The sequence below is a fragment of the Panthera uncia genome, chromosome B1 (genome assembly GCF_023721935.1).
Source record: "Panthera uncia isolate 11264 chromosome B1, Puncia_PCG_1.0, whole genome shotgun sequence".
In the NCBI taxonomy this organism is placed as follows: domain Eukaryota; kingdom Metazoa; phylum Chordata; class Mammalia; order Carnivora; family Felidae; genus Panthera; species Panthera uncia.
The window spans coordinates 174,835,039-174,853,595 of record NC_064811.1 but is presented as its reverse complement, the minus strand read 5'-3'; positions in this window follow the sequence as shown (position 1 = coordinate 174,853,595).

Genomic DNA, 18,557 nt, shown 5'->3' with positions numbered 1-18,557 from the left:
CATTTTTATAACCTTTACATGTGTATTTGAGGAGCATTTTTAACTGTGCTTAGTAAATATCAGCTGTTACTACTATCCTGGATAGGAAGCAAGATAACACCGGTAAAATAAGTAGAACGAAAACGAAAGAATTACTCATGTTGTCCTCTAACAAATAGCCTGGGATCATTGATTTGATGTTACGGAATATCTTTTCCAGTTTATTTTTGGAGTAGAAGAAATGTCCCCCTCCTTGGAATGAATTAACTATAGCTCAACTTAAGCAGGGCAATGGTGCGTCCTGTGACCTCTTATTTCCGGTCAGAAACTGTACTTTGAGACCGTGCCACAGGATGCAAAGGCGTGTGCGTGGCTGAAAAGGTGGCCAATATGGGGCCGGCAAGCATACAGGGCGATGGCGTCTCACACCACGAAGATGGTTGAAAGACTGGCATCCAACCCCTTTGGCAATACGGTGATTACCGCGTCAGCCGATGTAGGAGGGAAATTTGATGGTGCTGTCCACACTTTTGGAATGACTCCCTCACGGTTGACTTTTCTAGGGGAAAGGGCTTATTGCTTTTTAAAACTGAAAGATTTTCATAGATCGGGAAAGACATGATTTGTTTTTTTTTTTTTTTTTTTGCTGTTGTTACATAACTATAGTTTCTTTTTTCTATTTTCTTTTCCAAAGAATAATGAAAAGCTTACTGGATTTGGAGTAGGGAATGTAGTTTTTTTTTTTTCTCTCTCTGTCTGTTTCTTTTTTTAAATGTTTATTTATTTTTGAGGGGGAGAGAAAGAGTGAGTGGGGGAGGGACAGAGGGTCTGAAGTGGGCTTTTTGCTGACTGAGCCCCCCAAGGTGGCCCTAGGGGATGTAGTTCTAATTGGACCAGTCAACTCCCAGCTATGAGAGCCTGAGACGAATGTTCTCTGAATCTCTTGGCACCTACCTTCCCACTCCATCAAGTGGGACCACAGACGTGGCCTAACTCAGGGTAGTTGTTTTAAAGAATTTGATTGGCAATGTGTATAAAAATATCAAGAGTACTATTTCATCATTAACGAAAGTACTTAATAAGTACATCAAAGGGACCAGTTTTCCTGCTGTGTTTGGAATGGGATCTGCTAAAGGTACACTTTATACTGAACAGGCTGAAACAGAAAACGAAGCCCCAGAGATCCTGAAGTTTTCTGACTAATAGAAGAACCTACTACACAAGAATATAATCAGTCAGTTAACATATGCCTGGTGAGCTCATTTACTTTCGTAAGCAAATTCCAGTTTCTTCAATCAGTATAATCTATGGAACAGAAAAATCAATTCCATGTTTCATAACAGTGCGCTCCTCAAGTATTTTGTGACTGAAAGTCACATTTTCAGGAGATTGAATGAGAGCTAAGTTTTTAACAGTTAAGTCTCCCATGGATTATTTTGAGAAGCTTATTTCTTGTCAATAAGCACAAGTAATAGATTCTGCATAGATTTAAACTTAAGTAAGATACCTGAGTGAGGAGACCATAGGGCTCATGGAAATCGAGACAGCATGGGAGGGATACAGGAATAACCCAATGACTACACTGAGAATAATGGGAACTGGGCTTTTACTGTGGGAGAAGAGTTTACAAATATGAGAGGGGGAGATAAACCCTGAGGTGCTCGGCTGAAACTGATGGCATTGATGTGAACTCATAGTTTATATAAAGACTGGTAAATATAGAAATAGTTATGTAGAGTATGTATGTATCTTCTAGCTCTGTTCATGACAGGGCTCATCTGCAATGGTGTCCCAGTAGAAATGGGCACATGGTTTCCAAATATTATTCTTCAGTAAGATGAACCAGGACTCCTTAGAGAAATGATTCCAAAGCCAGGGCCAAGGTGGGTAAATATATGGAGTGTTTGAAACATTTTGTTGCACAGGAAGTTGGGAAATGCTTTAAAAACAATGGAAACATGCCAAAAGGACACAGGAACTGATATGAAAGGTCTCCCTTGGGCAAATCTGGGTCAATTTGAACATTAAACAATGATAGTCATGGAGTACACCCCTTGAATAAAATAGGAAGCCTCGAGTCCATACTGATGTAAACAAAAATGCATGTTAAGTTGGTACAGTCATTACGGAAAACAGTAACGAAGTATGGAGGCTCCTGAACAAATTAAAAATAGAATTACCATATAATCCAGCAATCTCACTCCTGGGTATATATATCCAATGGAAGTGAAATCACTAACTTAAGGAGATATCTGAGAGTGTCTTTGGGTACACATTTATGCATGTAGAAGCTTGCACTTACTAGTTCAAACACAGACTAAAGATTAAAGTGGGGGGAGGAGGGGTGGAGAATGCGGGAGCAAAGAAGGTAAAACTGGGGAATCTGGGTGAAGTGGATATGGCAATGCTTTAAACTATTTTGCAACTTTTCTACACACTTGGAATTATTTCATAATAAATCAATTAAAGTATTAATAAAACTGTTTTAGCATCTATCTTATTTCCACAACAACATACGGTCAGTGTTAATATGTACTTGGAATCTCTAAAGTGTTAAGTGAAAATGAAGATTCTGAGGATGCCCAGATAATGTTGAAGTAAAAAAAAATGAAATGAGGACCAGAAATCTACATTATTACCAAGCTCTCGGGTGATTTTACGCACACTGAGATTTAAGAGATCTTGTCACATGGTTTCTATGGTGCTGAGTTTAATACTTTTGATGATGACCAAAGGAATGCCTTCATGATAAATAAAATTATATCATGAAATGTTCATTTTAAATCTAATTATTTTCCAATTGCATGGAGTACTTATTCAAGTTTTTTTTAATTTTTTTTATTTTATGGGCCCTTCTATATCTGAGAATTTCTCTTCACATCACACATGACAGGAAACTTGTTGAGTGAAAAATTCTTGGGGCATAAACTTTTCCCCTCAAAATGCTGCAGATATTATTAACTGACTTGTAGAATATATTATTTCAGAGAAATCTGAATACAGCTTAATTTTTGTTCTGTTTTTGTTGTTGTTGTTGTTGTTGTTGTTTGTTTTTTAATGTTTATTTTTGAGAGAGAGAGAGAGAGAGAGAGAGAGCAGGGGAGGGGCAGAGGGAGAGGGAGACACAGAATCCGAAGCAGGCTCCCGGCTCTGGGCTGTCAGCACGGAACCTGACTCAGGGCTTGAGCTCACTAGCGGTTGAGGTCATGGCCTGACCTGAAGTTGGACACTTAACCAACTGAGCCACCGAGGCACCCCATTTCTATTCTTTTTTTATAGCTCTAGTGTTTTTCTGCCTGGATGTTTCTATAATCTTTTATTATTTTATTTTATTTTATTAAAACATTTTCTTTTTATTATTATTATTTTTTTAAGTAGGCTTCACGTCCAGCATGGAGCCCAACACGGGCCTTGAACTCATGACTGTGAGATGAACTGAGATTGAGAATCCGACGCTTCATAGGCTGAGCCACCCGGGTACCCCTATTAATTTAGTTTTTAAAATTTACCCAGATGTACCATTGATCTTGCCTGTGGTACTATTAAGAATGTATAATGCCAATATACTATAATACCAAGATTTTTTCAACATAAGATAATTTCCTTCCACTGCATCTCTGGCTATTAGTCTGGTGAGTACCTCGCCAGGTACCTTCAATCCTCTTTACCTTTACTCATACTGCCATGCTGGAATCTTCCTGCTCCATCATCCTGGGGACTCCCCTTGCTTCAGTCCTGTGTTAGATCTCATGTCTTCTGAATCCTAGGTCTTCCTCTTTCTTGGCTTATTCTCACATTTTGTGGAGCACATCCTCAGTAGGGAAAGGAGACACAGAAGATAAGAAATCTTGTGTGTCTGAATACAGCTTTGTCCTACTCTCATGCTCTATAAATAGTTGATGAAGTATGGAATTCCACATTGCACATAATTTTCTTGCAGATTTTGAAAGATATACTCCAGGGCTTTCTTGCTTTCACTGTTGGTAGTGAGAAGTCAGCAGCCCTTCTGTTTCCTAATACTACGTATGCTACAATTTTTTCCTGTCTGGAAATGTGTAATATCTTCTTTTTACCCCTAGTATTCTAATATTTCACAGGAATATGCCTCAGAGTGACTCTATTGAGCTAAACACATTTTGGGCTCTTTTGACCTGGTAATTAATATCATTCAGTCCCAAGAACTTTTCTTAAATTTTTTCTTTTATTATTTTCTTTCCTCTACTTTCTTCTTTCCTTCTGGTACTTCTATTATTCATTTTTTTTTTTTTTTATCACTTGGATGGTTCTGATTTTTTCATCTTTTCCCTTTGTCATCCTTTTCCTTTCTTTCTTTCTTTTTTCTTTCTTTCTTTCTTTCTTTCTTTCTTTCTTTCTTTCACTTTTTTTATTTGAGAGAGAGAACATGAGCAGGGGAGAGGGGCAAAGGGAGAGAGAAAGGGAGAGAGAGAGATTGGATCTTAAGTAGGTTCCATGCTCAGCGAGGAGCCCTATGCAGGGCTCAATCCCATGACCCTGGGATCATGACCTGAGCTGAAATCAAGAGTCAGATGCTCAACTGACTGAGTCACCTGGGCGCCCCATTCTCTTCCGTATTTACAGAGAACTCCTCAAACTTACCTTCTCAAGTGCTATCGACAGAACTTTCTGCAGTTATGGGAAATGTTCTACATTGGAGATGTCCAATATTTGGCAACTAGCTGTACATGGCTTTGATGATCAGAAATGCAACTATTGCAAATAAGGAGTTAAATTTTTAATTTTATTAAAGTACTATGAGTTTAAATCTAGTGGCTAGTGGTTACCACATTGAACAGCACACGTATTTGTTTTCTGCTACTGTATTTTTAATTTCCAAGAGTTCTTTTTAGTTTTTTGTTTTCCTAAATTGTCTATTTCCATAGCCTTGGTTCTTGTTTAATGGATGCAATATCCCTTCTTATCTCTTTGAGGATTTGATTATAACTGTTGCTTTTAAGTCTTGAATCGTTTGTTTCCTCCAAGATACTGCTTCTGCTTGTGTTTATTATTATTATTATTATTATGGTCTCTATCTTTTATATAACAGACTTTCATCAGATGTCTGGTAATCCTTGCTGGTCTACTTAAAAATAAGAATGAGCTGCAGGGCACTTGGGTGGCTCAGTTGGTTGGGCGTCCGACTGCAGCTAAGGTTACGATCTCACAGTCCGTGAGTTCAAGCCCCGCATCGGGCTCTGTGCTGACAGCTCAGAGCCTGGAGCCTGTTTCAAATTCTGTGTCTCCCTCTCTCTCTTCCCCTCCCCGACTCACGCTCTGTCTCTGTCAAAAATAAACATTAAAAAAACTTTTTTTGAAGTAAGAGCGAGCTTGTGAGTTTCACTATAGGGAGGTGGTGGGGAGGCATTTGGGAAAACCTTGATGTCAGTATCTTTAAATACTTTCTTTTTGGATAGCCAGATTCCTCCAAGGAAGAATCTTCCAAGTTTCCACCTACTGGGTAGCGGTCTAACTGCTGCTGCCTTCTGGGGACCATTCTGGGTAAGAGATTGGGACGGGGGTGATCTCTTAATCCCCATCATTGATTTGTGCCAGGGTGAAGGAGGGTCTAGTGCTCTAATTTCTTCTCAAATAGCTTTCACCTTGGTCCTCCTGATATCAGGTCTTCTTTCCCTTTGACCTCCAGTCCTCTACTTGTCATTCCTAACTTTAAGAGCCTAGGAATTGTGCCCTTTGCAGATTTTGCTGTGTAAGTATAGTTGGTTTCTCAACTTTCCCATTGACAGTTTGGGATTTTGTTTTCTCAGGTCTGTCAAATCCCTTACCAATGTTCCACAGGTTCTTCAGCTTCCAAAATTTTTTGCTATTGTTTCATCACCTGCTTGCATAATGCTTGTGGGTTTAGGTCTGAAAACAAAACGCTTCCTATTTTTAATGTTTGTTCAAGAGGGAAGAAAATTAAATGCACATGTTCAATCCACCCCTCTAACCTGGAAATTCAGTGTGTCTATTCATTTTCAAAGGTTCAGTTCTGTGAAACATTCTTCTCCCGTATTTGCCTTTAGCAGAATTAATCCTGTTCTTTGCTGCATTCAATATTTTGTGTGGTACACAACATATTGGATACTAATCCATTTGTTTATGTATCCCTTTTTACCCAGAGAAAATATTAATAGTAAAACATGAAGACCAAGTTTTATCAACTGCACCTATCATAACATGAGCACTCAACAAATGTTTGCTATATTCAGAAATGTATAATTCGATTCCAGAAAAGGTAGTGATGAAAATTAAAAAAAAAAATTTAAACACCTTTTCAGATACATTTTCTACCAAGCTAAGACATTTCAATTCCTTTTCTTTCTTTCTTTCTTTCTTTCTTTCTTTCTTTCTTTCTTCCCAAACTGAAGTTGAAAACCTGTTGGCATCTCCACAGCATGAAAGCCTATTTATAATAGGATAGAGTAATTTTTGGATTGATCGCCCTCTGGTGGCATTTTAAGAAACTAACTTCTTGTACAGCCTGGGGGTCAGGATCAAGGGAAGATATTTGGTGCTATTGTTATTACCATCTCAATGGGATGCATGTCTCTATTTTCTTAATTTTCCCAACTGAACACACATAGTTTTTGTAATCAGAGAAAATCCATAATTTTCTAAATAGTTTGATGAATTCCTGAGGATCAATCTTACAATCTAAGGATATTAGGAAGCTTAACAAAAGTACAAATATACATTATAATGTGTTTTTAGAATACAATTTATTTCTAATGTTTACTATATTTTTCTTATTTCTTAATTTGACTCAGTTGAGTTACAATAACCCTCAAAGGAATCATTTATAGTTCAAATGGTAAGTAAATATCTGAAGTTCTTTGTCATAGTAAATCTATTTTATTTTATATACCAAAAACCCAAATTGATTTCCTTCTGCTCAATTTCAAAATAAGTCTGACATCTTTAACATGCAGGTTTAGGCATGCCTATGTAAACAAAGACATATAAAAATGTGCAAAATTAACTTTCATGGGTGATCTATTTAACAAAATGGTCAAAATTTGTACATACCTCCCGTCACTGGGTCATCATGTCTACGCTGCAGGTTGAGCAGAAGACCTATTTGTTTTGCTCAAAATGAGACATGACATGACTTATTCCAGGTCACATAAATGTTTCTCCGTCTCTTTTTTAAGTTTATTTATTCATTTTGAGAGAGAGAGAGAGCGCGTGCGCATATCTGCACAGCATGAGCGGGGGATGGGCAGAGAAAGAAGGAGAGAGGGAATCCCAAGGAGGCTCCGCACTGTTAGCACACGGATACCAACACAGGGCTCTATCTCAGGAACTGTGAGGTCATGACCAAAACCAAAACTGAGAGTTAGACACTGAACCCCCTCGGCCACCCGGGCATCCCCAGACAAATGTTTCTAAGCAATTACATGATACTATGCGAGAAGAGGAGGGAACAAGGAATTAAGGTACAAATTATATATGTATATACGTTTGTACATGCATATCTATAAATGTAAAATATATGTATATATAAAATTATATGTAGTTAAAAAAATATGTAAAGTAATTATAAGTCACCCAATAAGTTTTATAACTATATGTAAGAATATATATTATATATAAGTAATTTATAGGTAAAGTGTAATTTACTTTATATATGATGTACCATATATATGCATGCATATATATCTAAACTGAATAAAATTATTTGAATTTAAAAAGTTTTTTTTAATGTTTATTTATTTTGAGAGAGAGTTAGAGAGATAATGTGTGTATGCAGCAGGGGACGAGCACAGAGAGATGAGAGAGAGAGAATCCCAAGCAGGCTCCGTGCTGTCAGCATAGAACCCAACACAGGGCTCGATCTCACCAACGGTGAGAGTATGACATTCGCCAAAATCAAGAGTGGGATGCTTAACCCACTGAGCCACCCAGATGCCCCTGAATCAGATGATTTAAACTTTCAAGTGTTTTACACGGCCAAGGCGTTCTGTCAAACAAATATAAGGAAAATGGATATTATCAGATGGGAGCCACAGAAGGTAAAGATGAGAGAGATAAATCTTCCCAATCCCCCTAAGAGCGGAAGCAGTGTTTGCCACGAGTTTAACCAATCTGGGCCCAGAGTCTCTTGAGTTCCTTGTTCAGCCAGTATTGGTCATTTGCATGGCCCAGTGACTGTCTAGGTTTTCCGTTCTTCTTCTTTTTTCCCCAAAGAAGCGTTCTTATTCCAGTTATCCCGGTCTTACCCCCACTATTTATGTCAGGTATGGTCAGAGCACATAACTTATCTTTTGGGTTGTAAGTGGTGGGAGCAAGAGCAAGAGCCCCGTCCGAGCCTGATGGAAGGGACTGCACATCAGCCAGAGACACTAAGGGTTGAGCTGGAGGCCCTGGTTGCTGAATGGGATCTGGGGGCGGGGGGCGTGGTCTCCACTGGAGAAAAGATGAGTGCGCTTCGTGTGCAGGAAGAAGGGTGGTTGTGGATATGTGCGTTCACCGGGATTGTGGCAGAGACTGCCAGTCGACCGAATATTTGATCTGCCCTCTTTCAACAATGTACTTCCGACTCTCCGTGGCTAACTCTTCACAGAACCCAAGACAATATTTTCACCGGTCTATTGTGTGACTAGCGTGCGGTGATGTGACTAAGTGTCAACAGATGGGATCTAAGCATAAGTCGTATGCAGGACTTACAGGTGTGACTTTAACAGGAAACGCACATTCTCTCTTTCAATGCCCCCCTTTTCCGCCAGCTGGGATGCACACGGAATGCCAAGTTGCCTGTAACAGGGGGATGAGGTCAACATACTCTGAACTGTGGAGCAACTCGGTAAAATGACTCTGGGCCTTGACATATTGCACCACAGATCCCAACGAGGACTTCTGAGAGAAGTAAAATCCCATACCATTTAAGCTACTGCTACGTAAGGTCTTTTCCTCACACGGTCAAATCTTTATTCTAACAAACATGCCAAGGAAGGAAGCAGAAGTCATAGAGGGCAGAAACGAACAAAATCTGGGAACCTGAGGGAAACATTCTGGAGAAGTGAAATTTAAATTCTAATCTGAAGAATGAGAGAAATTAGCTGGAAAATGCCTGAGATGAGAACCAGCATAGAATGCTGAGGTACTGAAAGAAGTATGGAAAGACACAGAAGGTATTTCATGCTAAACCTGGAGAGATAAGAACAACCCAGGTCATTCTGAGCTTTGCAGCCGTATTGATTAAGGAAGGTGAAGAAGAGGAAAAGCCAAAAGTGAATCCCATGTTCCTGGTCTCATCAACTGTATGGATGGTAGAACCATTTACTGAGAAAAGAAACCACAGACAAGTGGTAGGTTTTGGTGGGAAGGTGATGAATTCACTTTTGGAAATGTTTGAGGTGTTTGTGAATAAGCAATTAGTTATGTGGATTTGGTGCTCAGAATTAAGACCTTGGGTAGAAATGTAAGTTTGGGAATCATTGGCAAATGGATGGTAAATAAAGCTAGAGGAATGGATAAGAACACCTAGGGTGAGAGTCTACACTGAGAGAGGAATAAGAGAAAAGAAGAGGGTCTAGGATCCAGCCATGACAGAACTCCTGCTTTAAACAACTGAGTACAAGAGGGGGGACTGACCACTGAGATTAAGAAGGACCATTCCTTCTTAATCTTTCTCAGAGAGAAAGGAAGGAAGCCAGGCAAACGTGTTGTCATACAGACAAAGTAAGAAAGTGTTTCAGTAAATAAATAATGGCCAACAATGCCGGATGCTGTTGAAAGGTCATGTAGGATGAGCTCTGAAAGGAGCTTACTGGGTTTAAGTTAACCACATGGAGTTAACTGGCGAGCTCAATGGAGAAGTAAAGGCCCTGGACTGTAAGGGTGGAATCCAAACTAATGCAGATTGTATAGTGAGTGGATGGTGTGGAAAGAGAGACATTTCTTCCAAGAAGTTTAGCTCCAAAGGGGAAAACAGAGAGAGAAGACAGCAGCTGTAGGGGTTCTGAGGTTGAGGAAAATGTTTTGTTTGTTTTTTTTAAGTTGGAAAATTTTGAGTTGAGCCCATTTACGTACAGAAGGGAAAGGTCCACTTGCAAGGAAAACATGGAAAATACAGGAGAGAGAATGGATAGTACAAAATTCAAGCTTCCTGAGAAGGTAGGAGAGGAGGGGAATTCAGAAAACCGGTGGTGGTATTCACTCAAAAATTGAAGGAGGGAAGGAAGAATGGATGGATGGATCTGGGGCGGGACTAGGGTGAAGTAAACAAGGCACTCACTCACAAAATTTAAGGAAGCACCAAAAACTCAGTAATTAAGATAAACATTATTTTGTATAATAAATAAAAAATAATGCAAAAGATCTATGATGAACAAAATATCAATATTTTATTTTTTTAAGTTTTTAAAAATGTTTTATTTATTTTTGAGAGCAAGAGAGAGAGAGACAGATTGTGAGCAGGGGAGGGGCAGAGAGGGAAGGAGACTCCAGGTTCCCAGCTGTCAGCACAGAGCCTGACGCGGGGCTCGAACTCACGAACTGTGAGATCACGACCTGAGCCAAAGTCAGACGCTTAATCGACTGAGGCATTCAGGTGCCCCTAAAATACCAACATTTTAAACAAAAACAAGATCAGGTATGCATAGGTGAAGATTTGGGGGTGGAAAGCTAAAATGGTTTTCTTTAGAAGGTTACTATTTCCTTTGTGAAGCAGGAGGTGAACATAAGCAGAAAGTAGATTGGAGGTTGGAGGTGAGAGCAGAGGTTCGCAGTAGGAGTCGTGGACAGGAAAGGCAAGATAGGGAGAGAAACGTGGTAGGGGTGCCAGGGAGGATTAGTGCCCACAAGACTTGGTGGTCATTAATTTACCATAGCACTGATCTACCTGTTGTATGATCTCTAAGGCATCTCCCAGAACTCAGAGCAAGCATGGAGAAGGTATCCAGAGTTACCATCACAGGGGGTTTTGTTAGGGAAACCAACTTAAGATATTGGCAAGAGACTTAATATAATGGACCAGAGAACCTGAGGTGGTGAGAGAGAAAGTCAAAACATGAGAAACAAGCTAAGTCAAATGGGAATGCTCCAAAATAGCTCCAAATAGAATGTAAATGCCATATATTATGGGCTGAGTTGTGTACCCTCCAAATTCATGTGTTGAGGTCCTAACTGCTGTATCTCAAAATGTAACTGTATTAGAAGACAGAGGTCTTTACAAAGGTAATTACATTAAAAGAAACTTATTAGGCTGGGCCCTTGTCCTACATATTTGGTGTCCTTATAAGAAGAAGAAATGTGGACACAGATAGTTAGAGGAAAGACCATGAGAAGACATGGGGAGAAGATGGCAGCTATAAGCCAAGGAGAGAGGCCTCGGAAGGCCAACCTTGCACACACCTTGATCTTGGACTTCTAGCCTTCAGAATTATAAAAAAATAAATTTCTATTTAAGCCGCCCAGTCAGGGATACTTTGTTATGATAGCCCTAGGAAATGAATACACCATGTATCTTACTATTATAGAAATAATGAAATAGCTTCAGAACTCATTAGCTTCCTTTCTTTCCCATGAACCCTAGAGAAATTCTAGAATTAGGAAAAAAGCATGGATTTGAGAAATGAACAACCACCACTACAACAAAAGGAGAAACCCCTTGGGAGTCTGAAGGTAGTTTAGAAATGGTGTGGGAGGTACGTGTGTTTATTTGGGGGTGGGTTGGGGCAGGCTCAGCCCGGGGTCATGGGCAGCTGGGAGCAGCCATGAGAAGGCTTAGAGGACACGGGCAGCAACCTCCTAAGCCTTCCCATGTCTTACATCAGGGTAGAAGCATTAGGGCGAGTGTCAGGGGAGAAGAGTTGATGAAAAAAACAGGCTGTCCAGCTCGCTTCAGACATTTGCTTCCTCACCCTTTCCTTGCCTCCCAAATCCCAGAGCTGATGGATTACGAACTAGGGAGTTGATTTGTCAAAGATACTTCTTCCCAACAGATTAAAGGCGGAACTTTTAGAGTAGTTACCTGGTGGAGTGTCAATAAATGGGAGTGATTAGCATTCATTTTGCAGTGATTGGGGCTCAGTAACTTCCTTCTTAAATCCATCTGGAGGGTCACACATGACTCCTCCCCAATTCATATTACCAGACGCTCCCACGGGCACATGAGCTCACAAGCCAAAATAACCTGGCACCTGAAGTGGGACAAAGAGATCATAAAATGCACAACAGGTTGAATCACACATACCAACTGAATCAAAATTATTAGAACAGATGACCCCAAAACGTAAAATATGCATGATGAATATACGTAAGGAGTTACAGGAAGATATTAGCAATATGAACAAGAATAAGAAATAATTTCAAAGTGGGAATGTGAGTTTTGAAAAAGGAGAAATTCTGATGAGGGACATGGTGAAGATCTGGCCTTGACAAGGTGCCACAAACACACTGGCAGGCATGACAGCATGGTACAGGCTCCCTAGTTAAGTTCTCAAGGTTTTCCAAAAGTCCACAAGCCACTGAAATTGTTTTCTTTGATCCCCCCCCCCACCATTGTCTCATTCAAGCTGATGGCTAACCACATACCCCAAATATTGTGTACAACGGTCACTCCAGAATGTCTGGGCTTTTTCCTCTCTGCTCTGTCTTTTAACTTCAGTTTTTGTCTTTGTTTCTTAACAATAGTTTAATGACTGCCTTCCTCGGGTGACTAAATTCCTGAAGCAAATTTACTGAAGGTCCCTGTGTTATTCTTTGACTAAATAAAATAGTTGGAGGGAAAAGACAATAAATAGATAAAAATGGCTGGGCGGATACAGCTGGAGGACAAGTTAGAGATTTGTAATATCAGATCTTTTCCCAGAAGGTGGCAGCAAAAATATAGAAAATGTAGAAGTAAGTGATGGGGTTTTGGAGTGATGGAGGTTCAGAGATGTTGGCCAAGAAAGAATCCCTGAAGAAGTCTTTGGTGCAAAAAGGTGATTTTTATTAAAGCACAGGGACAGGACCCATAGGCAGAATGAGCTGCACGGCGGGAGGGGGGCGGGAGGGCTGTGAAGAGTGACTGGTTATACGCTATGCAGTTGGGGAGGTAAAGTCAAGAGGAAGTTTCTTAAAGGGATTTCCACATGCTAAAGAAGACTCCCAGGATCCTGGAGGCCTAGCTGTTGTCAAGCTAGGGTTGTTTTTCCCTCTAGCAAAGCATTAACATTAAGACAGTAGGGAGTTCCTGGAGATTACGCTATTGATAAGATGGTCCTTTTCTTGTAAATTTACTAATTTTCTTGTAACTTGTTTAATCATTTGTTTTCTTTCCCTTTCTTTTGTCCTTGGGCAAAAAGAAGCTCTCACATATCCCACCGGGGCAGGGGGGGGGGGTGGTGGTGGTTGCAGGCTGTCAGCTTGCTTTATGCTCCCTCATCAGTACCATTACTATTAAGAAATTTTCAAGGTTCCTGGCCAATGCAATAAGAAAGAAAAAGGTAAAAGTGGTCTAAGGGTAGGAAGGGTAAAACTAAAACATTATTTGTAGAAATAGTCATTCAACTTAGAAAAAAACCCAACAGAATAAAAAAATATTAAAGTTCATAAGCAAGTTTAGGAATTATAAAAATCAATAGTATTTTTTTCACCCCAAATAACCAATCTAAACTTAAAAATATTATACCATTTATAACAGCAACAAAAGTCATAATATAGCTAGGAATCAATTTAACCAACAATGTACAAGACTTTTACGGACAAAATCATAAAATTTTAAAGACATATAAAATTATCTGAATAGTTATATTTTTGAATAGGATGACTTAATATTAATATGTTCATTCTCTTCAAATTAATCTGGTAAATTCAATTTTAATCAAAGATTTTTGTTGGATTTTTGAGGACTAATAAATTTGTCCCAAAATGTATGTGAAAGACCAAAAATGCATAAATAGCTAAGTCAGTCTTGAAAAAGAACTGTAAAGAGGAAGAGGTGTTTTTAGAAAATATTGTTGCAGACATGTTGCAGAGCCAAGCAACAAAAACAGCACGGAAAAGGTATGAGAACAGCCACCACAGACCAATGGAGCAGAGCAGCGTGCTCAGATACAAAGGTAAACATACAGAACAAAACATACAACTTGTGGCACCAGGAGGCAATGGGCAAATGACTTAGAAACAAATTCAATTCCGCAAACCTCATGTATGTAGTTCAGCCTAGGAAAATCTACAAATTCCAGTATCTAATAATACCTATACACAGATCTATCACTGACAGTGGGCTAATCCAGGGACACTGTACCAAAATGAAAGGCGGGTATATTTTTATTGGGGTTAACAAGAGAATAACCAATTCTAAAACTCTTTTAGGCTTGTGCCATATCTTAAATGTTCAGGGAGGCTTTCTTCTTTAGCTGTCCAACCAGGGCACATATTTTCTTAGGCAGAAGGCTCTAGGATCATTGATATTTCTCCCTTACTGGTATGTGAAAAGTAACAACAAAGTCAACATTGAAAAACATTTGTGTCTCCTACACGCAGATATCATATAATCAAAGGAAAGTATCGGACACTGGTATTTCCTGAATAATCCGGGCACATTCTCAGCTCAGGGCCTTTTTACTTGTTGCTTGCTCTGCCTGAAATTCTCTTACCCAATATCCTCACAGTTCACTCCCTTACCTCCTTCAGGTCTTTGCTCAAATAGCACATAATCAGAGAGACCTCCTATAACCACTCGATTTCAAATCCTCACCCAGAGGCACGCCCCATTCCCCTTACCTGCTTAGTTTTTCTCCACAGTGTGAACATATTATTCATTTCTTTCATTGTCTTTTTTAAAATGTTTATTCGTTTTTTGAGAGAGAGACAGAGAATGAACAGGGGAGGGGCAGAGAGAGAGGGAGACCCAGAATCTGAAGCAGGCTCCAGGCTCCAAGCTGTCAGCACAGAGCCTGATGTGGGGCTCGAATCCATGAACTGTGAGATCATGACCTGAGCGGAAGTTGGACCCTTTACCCACTGAGCCACCCCGACACCCCCATCTTTTGTTTATTGTCTAATTGCACTTTTCCAATATAAATTCCGCCAGGGCAAAGGGTTTTTGTTATTTTGTTCAATGCTTATTCCTGACACATAAAAGTTTCTCAATAAATAGTTGTTGAATGAAAGAATGGTTTTGGTATCTTATTCCCATAGATACAGGCAACAGTACTAAGTGTAAGCCCGTCATTTGCAGTGTAGGTAAATTATCACTTCTTGATAGTGAATCTTTCTTAACAGTTGACACACCTAGATCAAAAAGTTCAAGTGCAACAGTTTGTAACTAGTGCTTATTAATGTTCATGTAATGTTGATCCTGATAGTGTTCACTGGGTCCTTTTTTTCTTTGAGAGAAACAGCATCTTCTAGGTGACAGGGAGATGAGATTAGGATTCTCATCAATTTCTCTGCAGTTGTGTGTCAGGACTCAAAGTCATAATCTAAGAAGAAAATGAATAAATCTGGCAAACAGAGATTATCAGTTCCGTCGTATCTTAGAAATCCTTTTAATTTCTGAGCCTATAAACCTTATAAACACAAAGGTAAATCTGTAGTTATGAGGGAAAACATACAGTCCACTAAGGAGGAAGCAGGTGATAGCAGAAGTAACAGATCTGTAGGAGATTTCCAATTATGTCCCTTTCTCCAGTAGGGAATTATATGTCTTCACTGCTTCGAAGAATGAAGAGGTGGACACAGAATGAGCAGCAGGCAAAAGTTGATTAGAGTACAAGCTCAGAAAGTAAGAACAGTATGAAAACTCTCTTTACAGAGAGGGGACATTCGAAAGTGAATGTCCACGGACTATAGGCAAGGGTCCTTGTTTTATAAGGTTCTGGATGCCCCCCCGCCCGGCCTTCCCTTACCCTTAGTTCCTTCTCAGATACTACCCTACTGGCTTGATAACTCTAGGTGCTGGGTTGTCCATTCTAAATTGGCTCGTTACTATCGTATGAGGGGTGGTCTATGGCCTTATCATTTCTTGTGGGTCATACATTTTATAGGCTACTACTTCTTTTTATTTTTTTATAATTTTTTTTTAATATACTTTTTTTTTTTTTTTTTTTTTGAGAGACAGATCATTAGCGGGTGAGGGGTAGAGGGAGACACAGAATCCGACGCGGGGCTCAAACTCAGGAACCATCAGATCACGACCTGAGCTGAAGTTGGAAGCCCAATGGACTGAGCCACCCAGGCGCCCCTACTACTTATTTTTAGTTATGTCTTTTGTCGCATTCCTGAGGGAAATCTGAGGGGGAGAGTAGGTGGTGTCTGTTACATTCTTAAGAGGAACCTCATGCCCGAGGGGGTTTGCTGCAGTCAGACACTCCCAGCATTGTTCCAAAAAATAAATGTTTTTCCCCACCCAGGGACCTCAGAACCTAGCCTCTGCCGACTGAAGCCTATCTTTTCCTATCATAAAACCACCCCAGTGGCTTACAATAAGCAATTATTTTTCTTCCTCACAGGTCTGCAGGTCAGCTAGGATGACTCTACTTCAGGATGTGGTTTTCCTGGGCTTGTTTATCTGGAAAGTCTTTGTTTCGCCCTGCTGAGTATAGAATTCCAAGCTGACAGTTGGTTTTGTTTTTGTACTTTAAAGTTATTTCATTTCTTTTGGCTTGCGGAGTTTCTAATGAGAAGGCCATAAAAATTCTTACTGTGCTCTGTGCCTTTTTTTCTCTAGCTACTTTTAAGCTGACAAAATCCAAAGGCAGAGAAACTAGTGGTGGTGAAACATGAGAGAAATTTGTTTCAGTGAGACCGACACCAGGAAGACTGTTGACTAGCATCTCAAAGACTGTCTCCAAAGTGCTGAAAATACCTATATGGTTTATATATAGAAAATGTGAGACACAGGTCAGTGAGTATATCCAGGTGGGCAGTGAAGGTCAAATTGATTTTTGTCTGGAGGTCAATCATGGGTGGTGGGGTCTTGCTGGCTCAGGGCGGTCCTTATTCCTTGAGGGGGTAGTTTCAGGTCCCATCTGGGAATACTCTGCCCTCAGTGTTTTCTGCCTAAGTTAAAAGTAAACTGGAAAGAACTTAGAAAGTTTGAAGGTAAAAATGGAGGCAGTGGAAGTCTTCTAAATGCATATATAGCCTCTTTATATTGTCCCATAGGTCACAAGAGGCTCTGGAAAATTTTTTTTTTCATATTTTCTCTGAGCGTGTCATTTTGGATTGCTACCACTGGTATGTTACTTCTTTTTTCTACAGTTCCAAATGTGGTATCCATCCTCTCTAGAGATTTTTTTATTTATTTATTTTTGAGGGAGAGAGACGGCACATGCTCGTGCAAGCGGGAGAGGGACAGAGAGAGAGGGAGAAAATCCCAAGCAGGCTCCACACTCTCAGCACAGAGCCTGACACAGGGCTTGAACCCACGAAACGTGAGATCATGACCTGAGCTGAAATCAAGAGTCAAAGGACACTTGACTGACCCAGGTGCCTCTGCCAAGAGATTTTTTTAATTTCACATATTTTTCATCTCCAGAAATTCTATTTGCTTTTTAAAAAGCCTCACCAGAAATTCTATTTGCTTCTTTTTAAAAAGCCTCATTTCTCTCCCATCATCTTTTTCCTTTAAATCACTGAACATATTGAGTACATTTATAATAGATGTTTGAAGTTTTTGTCAATGCCACCATTTGTATCCTTTCTGGATATGTTTCTATTGCCTGTCTCATATATTCTCCTAATTACTTGGCAGGTCTATTAATTTTTAACTGGTAGATGCCTGATATTTTCAACCTAATGTTGTTGAGTCCTGAGTTGCGTTGTAGTCTTTTAGAGAGAATTAGCCTTTGTTCTGGCAGGCAGTCAGGTTAGTTGCTGAGCAAGTTTGATCCTTTCAGGGTTTTAAGCTTTTGAAGAATCGACAATAGCTTTTTCTCTAGACCCCAGGGTCTCAGGAGTTGACCTCACAACTGAGACATGACACCTCTGGGTCTCAGGAGCAAATTCCATGTAGTCAACGGCAGTGGGGAACTCAAACGAGTCCTCTTCCAGTGTGAACTCTGAGAATTGTCTGACTTAACTGTTCCCCGCAATTACTCTTTCTGGGCCTTGTGGAGGTTCACACCACATACCCGCTGATTTTTATTCAGCTAAAGATTCAAGGGTATGCCATGTGTATTCCGAAGCTCTTTCTCCAGGAACTCCTCATCAATTCCAACCAGCTTGGCCTCCCCAAATCCCCTTAACTCCGATCCCTGTCTTTTCAACTCAATAAGACCTGTCTTCTCAGTGAGATCTTAGGTCTTTTTTTGAGTTCCCCTTCCCTGCGCCTCAACTTGAAAACTGCCTTTAGGCAGAAAGCCAGGGTGATATAGGGTCGATCTTGTTTCTCTTCTCTCAGGCACAACGGTCCAGAATTTCCTATTGCCCAATGTCTGAAAACAGTTGTTTATATATTTCCTTCAGTCTTTAGTAAGTCCAGACCCATTTTCTCTGGTCCAGAAGCAGACGTCTTACACTCCTCACGGAAAACGGAAATTATTTTACAAATGTTATTTGCCACGGTGGAAGTTTACCGCTCCCCCTGGTACCCCTCGTTTTTCTTCTCAGGAAATACGGTGACG